Source organism: Rhinatrema bivittatum, chromosome 4 (assembly GCF_901001135.1).
Source record: "Rhinatrema bivittatum chromosome 4, aRhiBiv1.1, whole genome shotgun sequence".
NCBI lineage: Eukaryota > Metazoa > Chordata > Amphibia > Gymnophiona > Rhinatrematidae > Rhinatrema > Rhinatrema bivittatum.
In genome coordinates, this window is record NC_042618.1 from 254,201,499 (window position 1) to 254,221,297 (window position 19,799).

Genomic DNA, 19,799 nt, shown 5'->3' on the forward strand with positions numbered 1-19,799 from the left:
CTAGCTAAATAAGGAAATACCCAGGGCTTAATGGTAATGTGACCATAGGGTCAGTTACCAGCTTGGTTGCCATGCTAACTGAAAAAAATCATGCTGGGCCACCACCTGCAGTTTTACTTTACATATAGACTAAAATGGGAAATAAAACTGATTGGGGGTTAAAATTGTTGTTTTTGTGGGCACCCTCCATTCATTTCAAAGGATCACAAATGAAACAAAAATAGCCTCATTTATCATGTTTTACCCATTTGTTTCAAATGAATGCAGATCCGAACTAAGAACTTCTTTAGGCTACTCTATGATTCTCTTGGACTCCCCTTTGTGTACCTGTTTCTCTTTGACTCCTCTCTAGGTGTCTCCTCCTCTCTTCAGTTGCTGAGAATGAACTGTTATGCACCTGGAAGTGCACCCTTAGTCCGAGGAGGGATAGAGTTACTACAGAGAGAGAGAGAACCCTCGTAGACCCCTCTAGTCGAAAGACGAGGCCTGTTACTGCAGAAGTTGAAGAGATGCTTCATCACTGGAAATCCTTGGTCCCCCCAGGAGGAGCCCATAGGAACCAGGACCGCTTGGACTTAGGAGAGTCACCGAAGACGGAGAATTGGTCTGGATGCAGGTGCCTCCTGCAGGTCGTGGTTTCCAGACCGCTGACGCCTCCAGCAGGTCGTAGATCCATCCAGTAGTGAAAGCCGAAGAATGGTCGACAGCAGGTCCCATAGTCCAAGTAGGTGAAAGGTCGGAAGCTGGTCCAGAGTCAATGCCAAGAGAGTGGCCGGCAGCCGGTCCAGAATCAAATGCCAGGAGAGAGGTCAGAAGCCAGTCCAGAGTCAACACCAGGAGAGAGGTCGGAAGCCAGTCCAGAGTCAAAGCCACAGGAATCAATCCGAGGAGAGAGAGAGCAGGAGCGGAACAGACCAACAGGAACAGGCTGATCAGAGGACCCAAGGAACTCAGGACTAGACCAACAGGAAGCCTCAATACCAAGGCAAGGTCTGCTCCTCAGACCTTGCCTTAAATACCCAATTTATAGGAAGAAGTCCAAGGGGGAACCACGACAACTTCCTGTCATGGTTCCTTTAATATCAGCCTGCAGCCGCGCGCACAGCCCTAGTCAGGCTCAGAGGGGGGCGGAGTCAACCCGGCAAGGAATAAGCCATGTGGCCGAACGCCGTCAGCAGCAACGACCCAGAGAAATGCAGGAGAGGGCTGCCTGCAATCACCAGAGTCTGGTGGACCGTCTGACCCCATGGGTAGGCTTTTGCCCCGGTCACAGTCTACTGCAACCGGCGGCCATGACATGAACACTGCAGAACACTCTAATCAAGATGAATATGCCTTCAATCTTTAGGATCTTTTTTCCCCTTCTTGTAGGGTCATTTATCAAAATGCTCTAAGGTGTTTTTGCACGCGTTAAGGGTTTTATTGCATGCGAAAAGAATACATGCGAAAACCCCTTTAATGCATGCAATAGCACCATAACGTATGGTGCGATGCAAATCAGAAAAAGAGGAAGAGTGGGCTGGATTTACCGTTTTACGAAGCCCTATTGCATGGCTTTAACTACACCTTTTTCAGTAGTGTTAAGCTGTGCGATAGGTTGTGTTAATGCTTTATTGCATTTTGTGATGGGTTCTCAAATGCTGGTTTTAGTAGTTTTGAAGGAGGAGAGAGAGAGAGAGAGAGATGGAGAGTGAGAGACTGACTAACCATAATGTCCTAACATTGGATAGGTATGTATAACTCTATGGGAGACCCACCTAGGAACCCGAGACGAGGCGAGGTTTAGGTATTAGTGTAGGGGTTAGGGGCCACTTTGACATTCAAAGTGAGATGTACAAACAGAACAGTGCTCTCTTGTGAAGATTTGATGACCTTCGGAGGGAAGAAACTCACTCAAAGATGAGATTTGTGCAATGTTCTCTCAACCTAGCTTGATGTTACCCAGGTAGAGAGTCCATCAAGCTAGGTTGAGAGAACATTGCACTTTGAATGTCAAAGTGGCCCCTAACCCCTACATTAATACCTAAACCTCACCTCGAGTTACTAGGTGGGCCTCCCATAGAGATATACATGCCTATCTAGTGTTAGGGCATTATGGCTAGTCTCTCTCTCAATATGGTCCCCCCAGTGGTTGTATGTAGGAAATACCACAATTCTGGCACTTATCTCAAAGTGCAAAAAAGTTATCGCAATTTGCGGTAGCCTAGTGCTTCACATAGGTATTAGCGCAAATTGCGATAAACTGCCTGTTACCATAAACACACCCCTTTTTCTATCACATGCAATATTTAGTGCATTTTGATAAATCCAGGCCTTGATTACAAACGCTGCCACACTTTTCCTTTAGCAGTAAAACCTCCACAGATGTAGACACTGGAAGTTGCAGTGTTCCTTTATGTCTTTCCAATGACTTCAGAACTCTGGAAAGGATTAATCTCAACAGAGCAAGGAGCTTGATGTGTCCCCTCTTCCCAATCATCTGCAGATTCCTTCCTGAAGCCCTAATGGGCTGCTCCAAGAAATCTCTCCTTGAGACCCAATGACTCCCTCCTTGACACCAGGATCTACTTCAAAGAGAGCCCTAGAACTTTCTAAGCTGCTGATTTTATTACTCCAACCAGACCCTTAGGCACCACCCACTGGGGTGTGTCTTTACTACACTTCCCTCTTCCTTTGATCTTATTTATATGAGCTCCCTTATGGAGACATATTTAAATAATAAGGGACCTTTGAGTACCCTTATAACTATGTACAATGAAAACCTAAAAATAAAACATTTTCAGATATTTTCTACATACAATTTGCATTAGTTCTGCAATAGTTGGTAGACAGTTAATTCATTTTCCGGTATATACAGAGAGTACATATGCAATTCTTTACTTTTTACTTCATGGTATAAAACACTAGAGCAAAACCTGATTATACTGATGACCTTTACAATTTGTTTAAATAAAATTATAGATATGTTTAAATATATTTATTGTTAAATCATATTTTAGTTCTGAAAATTGCAAAACCAAATCACCAAGCCCCGGTTTCAAAATATTCATTGTAAAGCTAACACTACTGACTGGTTTTTTTTTCCTATTGGTTTTTATCCAAACTACAATGCCATCAGCTATGCAAATTTGTCCCATAATTTAGAAATAAGGTTTGAGATTCAAAAGAGGGGCAAGAAACAGCTAATTCATGGTAGAGACTATTTTTGATGCATGACTCTCAATGATTTTTACTTAATGAGTCACGTCAATGGCTAGAAGTCTGATAGAGACACATTTATAAGTTTTTTTACACCTGAAATTTGAATTTCTACAGTCACCCTTCTTTATTTTGCACTTAAAAAAAATCTGGTGTTCAAAAGAATCATATTGAGGGTCCTGTTGAAACATATACTCCTGAATGTAAGGTTCCAAATCATTATGTAAAGGAGAAACTTGTTTTTCCCTTAACAGAATGATGAATGTATGTGAAAGGCGGAAGGATAAGAACTAAAAGAATAGAGGGAGCAATAAAGCCAATAGTATGTAGTATCAAGCAAATTAAGAATTACAACAGTTATTTTATGCTCAATCTTAAATGATAAAAGAAGCCAGAAGAGTTTTCAGAAAATAATAGAAGTGAATGCCATATAAAGTACAGCATTTATTCTATAGTAACAGATGTGTGTCTATGCCATAAGTGATATTTAGTACCTGGAAATATTAATTAAAATGTTAGTTGTTAAGTAGCCAAAGGTTCCTAGAATTCTGTTTCTGTTACATAACAAGTCTCTAAAATGTTCTTATACAATGGTCAGTACTTAGCCAACAAATCATATAATTTTCCAAAGTGGTATACTATCTTATATGTTTAGCTTTAAAATCCAGATTTCATATTTTTTTCTCCTAGTATATATACACGTTTTAAATTCCTAAATGTTTAAATAAAAGATTTATGTGGTGATCGGTATTAGTATTCTCATACTTTGAGTCTATAAAACACCCTAACCATTAAGACTAAAGGCTGCTAGACCAATATGCATGGATAAAAATTGTGTTATTTCTTAAGAACATTTTTTTTGATTATTTTTCTACATAATACAGATGCTCTCTATTTTTCAAGAGAATTAAATTAAGAAGGGTACTGTGAAAGCATAGAATAAAGAAATACTTGCTGACTAAAACTGCAAAAACAACTAAAGGTAAGTAATAAGAAAGTGAATTACAGATGACACTCTTCTTGTAATAGAATTCTTGTTAGTTATTTCATCGTAATGTTTAAAAATAAAATATTAGACATTAAAACGGAAAAACTTAACTACATTGTAGTGAAAAGGTATCTTGAAAAACAGCGTGATCGCTTTGAATTTTAACCGATAACTTGCGAAACAGAGATTCAAAGTCTTATAACATCCCTCATTCCTTTAGTTTAGGCCATTTAAAAAAAAAATACAATGATAGGATTAAGCGAACTATTTTAGATGCAATCGCAGTCTGGAAAACCATTTTACAGCATCAAGGAGTTAATTTGCTGTAAGGATGCTCTTCATTTCGGTGCAACCGGTATGTTTAACAGGAACGCCTTGCGTCCTCTGGTGGTCAGATGTATCTTAGCAAAGCAGAAATTTATTTTCCAAAATGCTTAAATACTTTACATGTGAAACGGATTTATCAGGCTGTGAAACACGGTTTTTTCATTAAAATGTCAATTTTACTGCAGAAAAACAGATGCTAGATTTCCATGTAAAAATCACATTTAAGTACTGTAAAACGCTAGCTCTATTGTGAGTGATTAAATGGTTAAAAGTTTCCAGATATTGAAACTTTTAAAATGCATGCAAATTAAGCATTTAAAACACCTAGCTAAGATTTGTAGTATTTATTAAGGGCAGACTCAAAACACACTGGGTTTTTTCCAGCTTTTTAAAATACTATTCATTTGATATTTCCATAGGAGCTTAAAGGCATGTTTCTTCTTTAGTAAGATCCAGTTGCAAACATATGATTATTTAATTTCCAAATCTCTAAATTTTTACCTCATTTCAGTTTCGCCATAGAAGCCAGGAGTAAGCAGTAGCTGGTAATAAGTGTCATTAACCCTAACTAATGGTCATTGTTTTAATTTTCTTGAGCAGAACGAGTATTTTTTTATATTTCTATTTAATATCTAACTTTGCATAGCTACAACAAATGCAAAGGGCAGAATGAAATGAAATACATGTATGCTTAAAGTCATATAATAAAATTACAAACTATTAATATAAAAACACAACAATGAAGGACCAAGATAACAGGGGAAGCTACTTACTAAAATCCAAAAATGTCACAGAAAAATGTAAAGTAGGTTTGAATAAAACTGTATATTCTATTAAATATGTTCAAATTATATGCAAATATGTCCAAAGGAATATAACTAGCTGGAATAGTAAAATGGTATATCTGATTTTGCATTTTTAAAAAAAAGAAATGAATGCAGACTACAAAGTAAAATAGTTGCAGATATGTGAGGGAGGCTGCCCGAATTCTTATACAGCTACAGTATGATAATATAAAGTATATTACGGCGCGCGCAGCACACACACACACACACACACACAGAGAGAGAGAGAGTAGAAAATAGCTATCAAAAGCTTTAGGTAGATTTTTTATGCTTCTTTTGAAACATGTTTTACTTCAGAGTCCCGTTCACTTTTGTATATAATTTAAAAATAAAAAAAGTTCTGTCTCAAACACAGGTGTTTGACGTATTTCCTGTCATTCTTTTTTTTTATCTATGGTCATAACTTTTACATTTTTACATTTCCTTCCTTTCATCATTTAGAATTAGCTCACTATTCAGCTAAATTAAAGTATATGGGCATTAAGCAGTCATAATTTTTCATCTTGGATAGAGTCCTTTATTTTCCCCTCTTAAATATATGTTTATGAAAACGTGTTATTATTTTTACACGCTTTTGTACTGCAAGTTTAAAGACTAACAATCATTAGCCTCCCAAGATAATATAACGACTTTCCTGGATACCAACCAAACTATGTACCAGGTTTCTCCGAGCAGCGTCTGTCCTGTTAAAATTAATTCTCCACAATAAAGTATAACTCTCCGTAGAATTTGCTACTGTGAAAAAAATAGGAAAAATCTTAGACAATCTTCAAAATTATGAATTGTTATTGCTAATTTATGCTGAGTTAAGAAACGTAAGACCAGATTTTGTGCCCTTGGGGGAAACGTCTTACCAACCTAGGGGTGTGGTGTCTTAATCTAGTGAACACAAATTGTCGCTAAACAGAAAACATTAATAATACCCAAGAAATAAGCAGCATGTTATATTCTGGCACATAAAGAGGACAGTGATTTTAAACTTGTTTAAATGTATGAACATTTTGGGATTGCACTAATAGATTGCGCTGGACTATTATTTATTTAGTATGTGAGTCAAATGTAGCATGAATGTTCCCTATAATTAATAAAATGCATTCTCTATCGTGTGGAATCAGTGACAAAGAAACAAAGAGGCAAAGACTGTGAACACAAACCGTTTGACAACTGCACATGAATAGCTGCGAATTTGTGAATCATTAACAGCCGTTTAGGGTTTGCAACAAAAGATATTTATCTGACAGAATTAGGTCTACAAATTGTAAATAAATATAAGTAGCCTTAGAAATCCGGAAGGAAGCATCTATTTCATCTTTTGTCAGCGCCACTCAGATAAAAAGGTATGACATCTAAAAAAGATCCTTAATTACTCATATTTCACTTTATCAGAATGAAATAAATTTATAAAAAGTAGGCTATGGGTGGTTTTTAATGCCCGACTCTCCAATCATATTAATAATGAAGTTACAGTTAGAAAAACTAATCTCTTGCCATCCCTGTTTAGGCATTAAAAAAAACACAAATATTAAAATATGTTTATATTAAATCACATGCATCAAGGGGGTCTAATCAGAAAAAGTGGCTATAAAATCTCTGCTTCCCTAAGGAAATTAACTTAGTTCTGTGAATCCTCTATGACTTTATCTCGATCTATATTACATCTTAGATTCTTTAGATTTTCAAGTTTATTTGTATTCCCCTTTTTTTCTTTTGTTTGTATTTTTTCAAGTCAGGTGGTCTGAAAAAGCATGTGATACATAAGCAATGAGAAAGATGTAAAGAAGATTACCTTTCAGCTTTTCTCACCTTGGTTCAAATTGAGGCTTAAGGCCTTATTACAAAGAATTGTCCCCGGTTTTGTGCCTGTGGTACATATAACTGCAAACATCAATAAACGGCCCATAAACATTTCAAATAAATGACCCTGATCAGAGATGTTACCTACAGACAGGAAAAAAAAAAAAAAAACAGGAGAAAACTAAAGCTAACATTTTTTTTAAGGGTGTTTACTACCGAGGACAATTAGCATCAATACGCTATATACAATCTATTTTTGTCATTATGTTTTAAAATTCTTGGCTTCTGAGGGGAAAAGTAACTTGTTGCAATGAAACAGCAACAGTTCCATAATGGGCTGTGCTGTATAAGGATGGGAGCCGAAAAATACAATACATAATAAAAGTTAATAGCATCCGAATGCAACCCGCTTTGAAAGTGTCTGAAAAGCGGAATATAAATCAAATCAAATAAATAAATGCTGGGGTGCACTTTACCGACGGTTGTTGAAATGAATGCTCTGTTTTGATACGAGTGGGAATGTTCTACTTCAAGTCACTTCAGTATCCCTATTGCAATCATTGTCAATTCATGGGCAGGGCAATCTTTTAAAAGATATAAAATATAAAGTTACAATTGAACAAAAGAACTGCTCAGCTCTTTCAGTTATAAAACCAATCATATCTGAATATTCTTGGACATATTATGCAACAGCTTAGCAGCTGTTTAGAGACTTTTCTATGGTAAAACTCCTAGGCACGGCAGTGATCTTGTGGCAATATTAACCTAGGATTTCTAAATCAGTTTAAACCTAACTCCTAAAGTGCTTTAATTTGTGTTAAATAAAAATGACGAAAAACCTACCGTCCACCATAATATAGAGATTTGTCATGTTATGTGTTACAATACTTTTCCTTGGGGCTTAGTCAAAAGAAAGAGGGTGTCAATAGTGAACAGACTGACAAACTACATCCTTGCATTTATTATAGGCTCACATGATCTCTTTACTCTCGCCTAGAAAAAGAAAGCAAGTACGCTCATGTTTGTACATTTGCACGAAGGAGAGCTGCAGACAGACGCTGGAATGTTTATCCTATTGGTACAACAACGAACCCACACCAAATTAAAACTTACCTTTAGGTTGTAATGTAGCTCTTTCTTTAAATAGTAAACATTCTAAGAGTCTAAAAAGCGAAGATTTGAGAACAAAAACAGCAGCAGCAGCAACAACAACAACAACAAAAAATCCGGCTTGCAAACTTTATGAAACAAAGTAGAAAAGATCCCGTATTGTTCCCCCCCTTCCCCAGTGTGTAAGTGCAGCAAAGTTAGATGTGACCTGGTATGGGACGACCAGGCCCGGTTTTCTGGCTTTTTCTCTCCGAAACATAAGCCCGGAAGGCCGAAAATCTGTGTTTTCCAAAGTTAATTTGTCCAACGATGGAGTGGGGGGGGGAAAGTGCAATGAAACTCCTGACCCGGATATATTTGTCTCACACGGGTGCGATTACGCTGTGTAAGAGTCCGTAGAGACTGTTTTCCCCGTCCGGTTTTATTGGCTCAGATTTATTTTTAAACCCGCACAATTTAAAACTCTTAGCGATGTAACGTGACAGCTTTAATTAACCTGCTTGTTGATACCTATGACTGCGACTCTCATCCCTAAGTCACTGCTGGGTTTGTATTTTCCTTCACAAGGGGGTAAAAAGAGGGGGGAGAGGCAGTGAGAGCGTCTGTAGTGTGTTTAAGTAAAAGAAAAGAAAGGGGTATACAAATAATAATAATAATAAAGGTGTTTTGAGTATTGCTTGCTAAAATAAAAAAAAGTGTAGGACATTATGTCCAGGTTTTAGCTCCGAGCGGATTTGTTCCCGGGCAGAGGAGGCTACTTCTGCAGCGGGAATGAACTAGAGAAGGGAGAGCAAAAAAATAAAATAAAATAAATTATAACAATACAGAAAAGAATGGGGGAGTGAGCCTGGTTTATTTCTCTCACGTCCTGAAGTTGTGCATCATTTATTTTTAATAGCACCGGTTTTCTTTCTTTTATCCAGTTGTTCCGCTGGCCGAACTTTTAAACTGGTAGATCCTTTCCTCTATGAATTAACATAATCAAAGAAAAGATGGTACATCTAAAGGGGAAACGATGTTTGCGGGATAAAGGAGAGATGAAGAGAATAAGAAGAACCGATGCATTTGTGGCTTCCTCGGCTCCAACGTCCGGTATTTTGTCATCACTTAAAAAAAAAAAAAAAAAAAAAAGTTACCGCGTCCCGACAACCACGGGATGAAAAAAGAAATTGTAAAACGGACCTAGTAAACTACCGTCTGTTTTTAAAACTGGTGATTAATACAACATCAAACGGTTGACAGCGTATGTTTATTTATACATGTTTTTTTTTGTTTTAGGGGAGAAAGCAGGGGAACAGGCAGCGAGTTTCTGCACCCCGGGTCGTCCTGTCTGGAGAATCCGCTCTTGAACTTGAACTTTCTGCAGCCCAAGATGGCGGCGGAAGAGCGCGCGCCCGGAACGGGGGGGAGGGGAGGGAGGAAGAGGCGCTGCGAGGAGGCCGAGTCCCGCGCCCCTCCGGCTTTCTTTCTTTCTTTCCACAGCCTCTGCCCGCCAAAGAGCCGGGCCTGTACACAAACTCGCAGGCTCTCTGTGCACACACCATCGTCCCTTTGGAGAGCACACTTAGGCGCTTTGCTCTGTAGCATCCTGTCGGAAAAACAAACGGCCCGACACGCACCGGCTGCAGTGGTATCAGCCTGCGGGCAAACTTAATCGCAAACACAGGTCTGCGGGCATCACCCTGAAAGAAACGCTGCGCACAAGAGTGGAAAAAAAAATACGGATGTTTTCCACATTCGACAGAGTGCAAATGAATAGGAGAATGTTTTAAATTAAAAAAAACATGTTCATCATTGTGTATCTAAATGCATGCTCACAGCATGCATCATCCTGGACATACGATTCCATGTCGTTCTTTCGGAAAACTCACACGCACCCCATCTTCCTAGAGGAGATTGGGGCTTGCACATACAAGCTCACAGTATACAACAACATTCTCCTAAAACAGCACACACATGAGGTCTCTGTATTAAAAACAAAACAAAACAACAAATATTGGTGCACTTGAGATGATTTTCAACCCCCCCCCCCCCCAACACACACACACATAAATGGGCTTTTGAAACACACCTAGCTCCTTTGAAATATCACTGAATTTTCAAAAGGTTTTACATGTGTAAATGGGCTTTTGAAAATTGCTACAGTACATGCTACTTTTAAGCATATAACTCCTTTGAAAATTCACTCCATACTGACAATATTGTAGAAATAAATTCACAGACCACATCTCCTGAGAAAAGCTGCAAATATTAGCATTTTTTTGAACGTGGGGGGCTTGTAAATTCACACACACACAAGCACAACACCATGTCAGAAAACAATCTGTACACAAACACCTGCTACACACCATCCTGTTGGAAAGCACTCCACAGCAACCTGTCTGTAAATACATGTGCACACTCCATATTAACATCATAGCAGAAAGCATGCATATACTTCTGAGCATCATTCTGTTAGAAAGCTTATACACACTCTCCATATCTCCCTGCCAGAAAGCACAGACTCTGTTTCTTTCGCTCTATCATCCTTTCCAAAATCATGCACACTCTCTCTCCACCTCATTCTAGCAGAAAGCCTTATAAACATGACTTTCTTTTGCCACATCATCAGAAAGCTCTTGCTCTCTTTCACTGTCACCCTACATCATCTTGTCTAAAATCTCACATACACTTCTGTCTAAAAGCTTACATACTCACACAGTTTATCTCTCTGCATTTTCCTTTCAGCAAGCGTTTCACACCCTCACTCTCTACTTAGTATCACCCTTTCAGCAAGCCCACATAGACACATACACACTTAATTTTCAGAACATCATCCTGTTCAAAATTCATAGTTTTCTACACATATATTTCTCATCTACATCACCACATAGTGCCATTTTATCATAGAAATATCCTTGGTTGATTTTTGTTGACGCTTTAAAATTGCATTCCACCCTTCTATCACAGGCACAGTCCTGGCTTAATAAAGCTTTTTTGTCTCTGTCCTCATGACAACCCAACAAAAGAATTTCAATTCAGTAGGAAGACACAATATAAAATAACCTTCTGATAGGTATTTTTTTTTCACAAGGATTACCATACTGTGGTACTGTAAAATAGGGAATTTGTGAGTTTTATTACAGTAAGAAAATATTTCTAGGATAACTGGTATTTGTGTATTTTTGCCTGTTCTAGATGCAAAATAATGCAGAGATTTTCTTAAGATGTTTATATGTTTTAGTGAGTATCCCACAGTGTTCAATATGAGAGGCAATTATAATTATATTTTTCTGACACATACTAAGTGCTGGGACTGTGTTAAGAGCATTATGTCTATGTTTCCAAATTGTTCTTACATATAGTGTGATATTTCATTGAACTGTTTGTAAATATTTTGGGGGGAAATATTTAATTTGATTGAATTTTGCAAACTGTACAGTTTTTCCAGCTATAGTGTATTGACCAATATTTTGTCTGTTAAACTGAGACAAATATTTTTGGTGCACTTAAAAATATTTGCCGTAATCACATTTACATATAAACCACTGCCACAGCTCCTATAAGAGAGTGCATCCTTCTGCCTTGATACAAGTGGTGGATTTCAGAATGCTTTCCTTACAAATACATTTGCCCATTACCTAAGTAAAATAATTCTGAGCTAAAAACAGTGGTAGCTAATGAGGGCAAAGGCAGTTATCAACAATAGGACTTACCTTTTTTAAAAACAGTCTTTGGGAAAAGTTTTAAAGTGTTTCTCTTTGTAAATTACTTGGCTGGCCTTTGCATTTGAAAAAAATGTTAACAGACAGACCACAGAAACTGTTAAAAATAAACTTTTTAGGTTTATAGTTAGCCAGTGGTGTTTCTGTAGTTTTGCTTAACTTATGCTATCAGTAAATCCTTCCTGTCAATATTTTCAACTCTTTTCCTTGTTCTATTTATCATGGACCTAGGGGACTTTTATTGTTTTTGTAGTAGGAACAGGGCCGGTGTAAGAATATTTGGCACCATACGTGAACCTTTGGTCATTCAGCCCCTTCCATCATAACTGTTGGCAGCAGTTCCAGAACAGTGCTCCCTCTTACCAGTGGCAATGGCCCCAGTACCAGGCTCCCAATTTCATCTCACTCTTGTTAGATTCTTTGCAGGTCATGCTAGCTTTCTTTGATCCAGCTTAAGAATTACCTAAATATGATGTTCCACATGGGCTTTCAAGGTTGCATAGATTCTTTCTTGATTTGAAGAAGAAGGGGCCTATATGGATTAAAAATTCCTGTGAAACACTTCAGATGTTTGTTATGTTGGTTCAAAAAAGTTATCACAACTTGCAGATACAGCTTTCTCCAGGACTAAAACTCTGCTCTTAAGAAATGCTTCACAACATCCTTGAAATTAGATTTTCAGATGATCATTTGTTTCTATAAACAGAACTGGTAAGAAGTTAATTTTCTATATATATTTGGTTGAAATTTGACTGTCCAAAACCATTAAATAATAGAGATGTGCATAGACATTTTTTTTTTAATTTTGGTTCATTCGTTCGTTTTTGGATCATTTTTATTCTTTTTTTCATTTTGTGGGGGGTTTTTTTGTTTGTTTTTTTAAAATGTTTTATTCATTTCTGAAAATAATGTGCACTTTTTGCAAAACAAATGAACCTGAAAATTTTCAGGATTTTTTTAGGGCCACTGACCCTTCATATTAATTTTCAAAAATACAAAACTAATCCACCTGATTCAGTTCAGACTCCTTATCTGTTTTAAACAAATATGCATCCCCATTAAAGAATGCAAAATTAAGATCATTGGGTTCCTGAAGTACATTATACCTGAAGTTTAACTCAGCCCTGTAAAAATGGAGGATGAGCTTATCTAAATGCTTGTCATTAAAATATGATAAAGCCATCAGTGTACCACAGTTATAACGCTGTGTCTGGTATTCATCAATACATTACAGACATTTTCATCTCAAATCTGTCACATTTGTGAGGGCCTGATGGAGATGAGTACATCGCAATATTCCAAGCTGTCCAATATCTATTTTAAAAAATTGAAGTATATTTTGGACTGAATTTTCCAAAAATTCATTAGAATAGATGTGGAAAAATATATTTGTACCTCAACTCTATTCCCCATACAGGAATTTTCAAGTGATTTTGCCAAACTTCCAGGCATCATTTGTACACCTTGGAACAGCCTCCGAGTCGGAATACTCCTGCCTCAGAGAAAATTGGGCTCAGCTGATAATTGCGGCTACATAGCTCCTTATTATGTTTGATAATTTGTTGCCCTGATTTTCAAAACTTATCCACTATTTATCAATGTTTTATACATCTCTTGCCCTACTGTGAATGACTGCCTTTAGAATGTTCTCAGCTTCCCTGTAATTATAGGCTTTCCTGCTTTGGGCATTTCCCAATGGGATCTGACCCTTTTCTGATCATATCTTCTTTTTTCTTCTCTTTTTATTTATGCCCCGCCCCCTCCTATTTGCCCTTGTTTCATTGCCTTCCCTTTTATGCAGATCCTTTCTAAGATATTACCCCTACTTTATACTACTTGTGTGCCTCCATTACCTCCTCCTTTTTCCTCTTTTCTCGCTCTGCTTTCTTTTTTTTGTCCTGTATGTCTCTTTCCACTGTATGTTTTTCTTCTTTCTTCACTGTATGATCTCTTTTGCAAACTCTAGTCCCCCTATTATATGATTCTTAGGGAACTCTCTCCCACTTTTCTCCTCCTGCCTTCTTTATTGCTCTACCTTATCTGCCCTGTTGTTCTTCCCAGGAAGGAATATGTTAATAGGCCTCACTAGATTGTCAGAAAGGTCCTTAGTGTGGAGCTCTAAACTGTACTCAGCACTTATAGACAGCTGCCACAAATCCCTGATCAAGTGTAGTCACTCCCCTTTTGATCTCAGGATCCCTGAATATACTTGCCTAAAGTTATCTGGTAAAGTAGGAAGTTATCTGGCCACACAAGGCCGCATAACATTAGATCTGCTCTGAAGCAGGTTTAAAGTTATTTAGCTAACTTAGGGGCCGATGCAATAATCTTCGCGGAAAGTGGGCACTGACTTTTCAGTGCCCGCTTTCTTAACACACACATGGCACCCGCAAGGATCAAGGATGTATCTTTTTGTGGATACAAAATACAAGTTTTCCCAGACATCTCCCGAACAACCCAGGCAAGGAGAAAATGCTTCTTGTCATTAAAAAATCGAGCTCTGGGGGTGACCTTTTTTCTTAAATTTCCTTGTGTTTGCCATATAAATTATCAGGGGAAAAAATGTGGTTTTGTAGATCCAGTTCATCTAGAAACATTCTTGTTGGATAAGACCCAAGCTGAGAATTTAGAGATAAAAGGTCATTAAAATAAAAAATTACTCCTTCCTCTTATTATTTGTATCTAATTAAAACCCAAGATGTTTGATTGGGTTTATATGAGATAGTATATTTTATTTAGGTAATACATATGTTTTTCTTTGTTGTTCTCCCCCAGTTATGTTATGTGTAGAACAATGATAATTATATTGGAGTAAACTGTGATGACTAGATGTTGCTTTAATTATTGTGATACATATTTCTTAAAAAGTTTCATGATGTAATCATTGAAGAAAATTAATAAAGTATAAATAAAAAAAAAAAAACCCAGACTGTTTTGATGTCACCGAAACATGGCTTTCCAATCAAGGACTCATGCTTAATCAGTGTTACCCACCAAATTACTCTTACCTTTTTCAACCATGAGACATTCAAAGAGGAGGTGTCATACTTGTCAGTAAAAGTTCCTTTGACTTTGTAAGAATCCATCTATTAGCTCCACCCTTCAATATTTTCTTGGTTGCAAGTAAAACTTGTATGTATAATTTGTCCGCTAGGTCTCCTTCATCACAATTTCTCTCCCATTATTGAATTTTTAATAAATTCTAATATTAATCTCATGAACACTATCATTTTGGGTGTTTTTAATTTACACATTGATCAGATGCCATTACCTCCCTCTGCTGACTCCTTCCTTCAGATGATGTCTGCCTGTGGCTGGCAGCAATTGATTACCCTTCGCACTCATCGAGCTGTATACTCCCTTGATCTCATTTTTGTTAATACCTTAGCCTTTTTCATATAATATTGGGGATATACTTGCTCATAAAGTTCCCTGGTCAGACCATTATCTCATACATTGCCGTCTTTTTTCCCAGTCTACCTTTTCCAACTAGTATTAATCAGCTCATAATAATTTTAAAACAAGGTCATATTGTCCAGGATAAGCTTAAGGAAAACTTTCTTCCCCTGTTACAGATACTTCTGTTTCCTCATTAGTAGACCATTTGAATTTGTCTATTACATCAGTACTTGATGAGTTGGCATCTATCTAAAAGAAAACCGTGAGTTGCTCCAATTATGCTCCTTGGTATTCTCACAGTCTGGGAAATATGAAGCAGACCCTACATAAATTGGAAACTCAGTGGTGTAAGTCACCTTCCCCCGAGAATCATTCTGGTTATAAAAATCAATTGGCCATCAATTCTGCAAAAAAGGCATACTACTACCAACATATTTCCTTGTTTCCAACCCTTGCAAACTGATTTTTACTATTTGGTATTTAACAGACTCCTCTACCTCCTCACAAATATACTTTCAGCCTTTTTTTAATTCTATTCTACTACAATCATTTGCCTCCTTCTTCGCTAATAAGGTCTCATCTCTTTGTGCTCAATTTCCTGATCAAGTTGTCCTTCCTGTGGACAATTATATACAGGTGAGACAAAATGGGACACCTTTTCACCAGTGTCTCAATCCAATATCTCTCAAATTATAACCAAGATGAATGTCAATGTGCCTATTAGATCTGTGTTCTATTGTAATATTGAAAGTATTATGTAAAGAAATTGCTCCTTTCCTGACTTGTCTGGTGATCCCGGAGACCTTAAAAAAGGCTTCCATTAAACCCGCTTTAAAAACAAAAAACATCTGCAGATCCTTTATTATTTTCAAATTTCCTTCCCATCTCTTTGCTTCCTTTTTTGTTCAAAGTTATTGATTCAGTAGTGTTACATCAGCTCACTCAGTTTTCTAATACTACTCATGACATTCTTGATCAGTATCAATTTGGTTTCAGATAGCACCATAATACCAAAATATTATTGTTTTCCTCTAGTGGCATTGTCTGCAGGGGCTTCAACATGGGCACCATATATGTTGATTACTCTTGACATTGCTGTTGCTTTTGATTCAGTAAACCATGATATCTTACTCAGTAGACTAGCATCTCTTGGAATAATTGGATCTGTTATGGCCTGGTTCAGGTCCTACCTCTCTCAGTGTTCCCAACAGGTGCATATAAACAAGGAAACATCTGCATGGTTTCCTATTATGACTGATATTCCTCAGGGCTCGACCCTTTCTTCTGCTTTGTTCAACATTTACCTCACCCCCATTTGCCATTTATTATCTAATTTGAGGTACATTATAAGCTTTATGCGGATGATGTACAGTTTTTTTCCCCCAATTAAATCAACATGTTGCTTTTATAATTTTTATTGTTTTAATGGTATTTATTGTGTATATGGTCTTGTAACCCACCTGAACATTTTGGAGGATGTGGGATATAAATAATTTTAAATAAGTAAAATAAATAAATAAGAAAGTCCCAAAATGTTCAAAAGAAAAAATCTCCCCTCCTACTATTTCGGCACTAACTGGTGGCAAAAGAATTCCTTCCAAAAAACATAAGAACAAAACTGTCTCCTTGGGAGAGACCAGTGGCGTAGCCACGGGTGGGCCTGGGTGGGCAGTTGCCCACCCAACTTAGACCCAGGCCCACCCAACTGGCACCGGAACTGCAAGGCTGTCGCGGGATCCCATCCCCGCGACAGCGAACAAGAGAACCCACGCCTCGCGCGCCATCACGGCACACATGGGGAAGCGCTGCTGCGGCCGTATGGCCAACCGGTCTTCCTGTTCGGGGGGGAGCGGAAGCGCCGCGCGCAGCTTCTGCTTCCTCCCCCCAATGCAGGAAGATCAGCTGCCTCTCCTGCTGCCACCCGTTCTCCTGCTATCTTCGGACCAAACGGCCCGCCGAACTTCCTGTTTGGGGGAGCGGAAGCGCCGCGCACAGCTTCCGCTTTCTCCCCCAAAGCAGGAAGATCAGCTGCCTCTCCTGCTGCCACCGGCCTCCTGCTATCTTCGGGCGTCGGGCCGTACTGCCCGCCGATCTTCCTGCTTTGGGGGGGGGGAGGGAGGAAGCGGACGTTGTGCGCTGCGCTTCCGCTCCCCCCCCCAACAGGAAGTTCGGCGGGCAGTACGGCCCGACGCCCGAAGATAGCAGGAGGCCGGTGGCAGCAGGAGAGGCAGCTGATCTTCCTGCTCTGGGGGAGAAAGCGGAAGCTGTGCACGTGCTTGAATGTGTATGTGTGGATGAGAATGGGAGTGTGTGTGGGTGAAAACTGGAGCCTGGGTGTGTATGTGGGTGAGAATGGAAGCTTGAATATGTGGGTGAATGGGAGCTCGAATGTGTGTATGTGTGGTTGAGAATGGGAGCCTGGGTTTGTGGGTGGGTGAGAATGGGAGCTTGAATGTGTGTATATATGGGTGAGAATGAGAGCCTGGGTTTGTGTGGGTGGGTGAGAATGGAAGCTTGAATATGTGGATAAGAATGGGTGGTTGAATGTGTGTATGTGTGGGTGAGAATAGTACCTTAAATGTGTATATGTATGGATGAGAATGGGAGCTTGAATATGTGTGGGTGAGACTGGGAGCATGGGTTTGTGGGTGAGAATAGGAGTCTGGGTTTATGTGTGTGGGTGAGAATGGGTGCCTGGATGTGCGTCTGTGTGTGCATAAGAATATAAGCCTGGGGAGGGGTGAGAAAGTGAGAACTTGAATGTGAGCTTGTGGGGGGGGGGGGGGAGAGCATATGAGAGTGACAGCTTGAGTGTGTGAGAGGGAGTCTGTGAGAGAAAGCGAGTGTGTGTGTGTGTGTGTGTGTGTGTGTGTGTGTGTGTGGAAGGGAAGAAGACAGTAATAGAAGAAAGACACTGAAAAGGAATTAGGAAATGAGCTATAAGGGAAAATGGGAAAAAGACCAGGACCAACTGATTAGAAAAATACAAAGATCAGACAACAAAGGTAAAAATATATATCTATATTTTGAGATGTTAGCAATTTAAATATAAGCAACACAACCGCTCTCTCAAAATTTATGGACAGGTAGGAGCCGTGTATAAAATCGTAATAATAAGAAGGCTAAAGTACCACAAATCACCGTGAATTATGTTTGTACCATTAAGTAAACCTCATACTTAGGCGTAGATGTGAATGCTATGCTGCATAATTTTGCATTATTTATCAGTAAAAAAACAACTAGTAGACCTGCATGCCTACAGCCCACCCATGTTACCCTTGTGCCCACCCAAAAAATCAATTCTGGCTATGCCACTGGGAGAGACGCCGACGTCCAGACGCGGCTGGCCCTGCCCCCTGAAGCGCGCGCGCGGGAAGGAGCCCCATTTAAAGGGGCCAGCGCGGGAAAAGCCTCAGCTGCTCTGAGGATGTCATCAGACGCCTCAGGGTACAAGTACCCTGCATCAAGCCTTCATCTGTGCCTTGCAACAAGGTTCCTGGACTTGTCGTGTGATTGCTGCGTTCCTGATTGTCTTCGTCCCGCTTCTGCCTGCTTCCCTTGCTTCGGATTCTTCTGGCTCTGACTCCTGGACTGGCTTCGGATTCTTCTGGCTCTGACCCCTGGACTGGCTTCGGTTCGCTCTCTGGCTCCGACTCTGGACCGGCTGCGGATCACTTTTGGACTCTGACTCCTGGATTTCCTACGACCTGCTGGAGGCGCCAGCCGTCCGGAACCACGACCTGCAGGAGGCGCCTGCATCCGGACTACCCACAACATCAGGAAGTCGCCTAAGTCCCAGCGGCCGAGTCCCTACGGGCCCCTCCTGGGGGGACTTCGGCTTCCAGGGTGAATCTTCTAAAAGTCCCAGCAACTGGACTCCTAAGGGCTCCTCCCGGGGGAGTGCCGGTCTCCAGGGCGAAGAATCTTCTTCGGTCCTACACCGTCCATCCGTCCAGAGGAAGTCTCCATAGGCCAGAGTGTCAGCCAGCATCGAGTTTCCGAACCGCCTCCTGGTTGGGACATTCGCTGTGATCCTCCACGGCACTCCATCTTCTGTTCCAACCAGCCCAAGGGTCCACAAACACAACAGTTTGCAAGGCCATGGACCCGGCGGACCTAGCCAGCTTGAGAGCCATTCCGGGTGTAGCCCAAAGGCTGCAACAACAACAGTCATGCCTTGATGCCCTGACCACAACAGTTCAGAGGTTAGCTGATCGAGTAGAAGGAGCCACAGCCGCCAGTTCCGCGGTACCTGGAACAGGGGCTTCTGCTGCAACTACCGCTCCCATCCAGCTGCCAGTACCTCTACGTTATTCAGGAGATGCGAAGCTTTGCTGAGGGTTTTTAAACCAGTGCTACATTCGCTTTAATCTGCTTCCGCTTCAATTTCCGACAGACCGTGTCAAGACAAGCTTCATTATCTCTCTACTAGAC

General features: G+C 39.7%; 2 long non-coding RNA genes across 3 annotated transcripts in view; one reads left to right on the forward strand and one right to left on the reverse strand.

Moving 5' to 3' along the window:
* Positions 1-8,640, reverse strand: part of LOC115090659 — a 58,959-nt gene extending 50,319 nt beyond the window's left edge. For both annotated transcript variants that reach the window (XR_003856458.1, XR_003856459.1), the window contains exons 1-3: positions 8,266-8,640; positions 7,629-7,736; positions 7,162-7,296 (exon numbers count right to left, since the gene is read on the reverse strand). This is a non-coding gene — a long non-coding RNA (uncharacterized LOC115090659). The remainder of the gene's footprint in view (positions 1-7,161; positions 7,297-7,628; positions 7,737-8,265) is intronic.
* LOC115090660 lies at positions 8,608-14,863 on the forward strand. The gene is made up of 3 exons (XR_003856460.1): positions 8,608-8,808; positions 9,186-9,354; positions 9,541-14,863. It is a non-coding gene; the product is annotated as an uncharacterized LOC115090660 (long non-coding RNA).
* Positions 14,864-19,799: the final 4,936 nt, after the last annotated feature.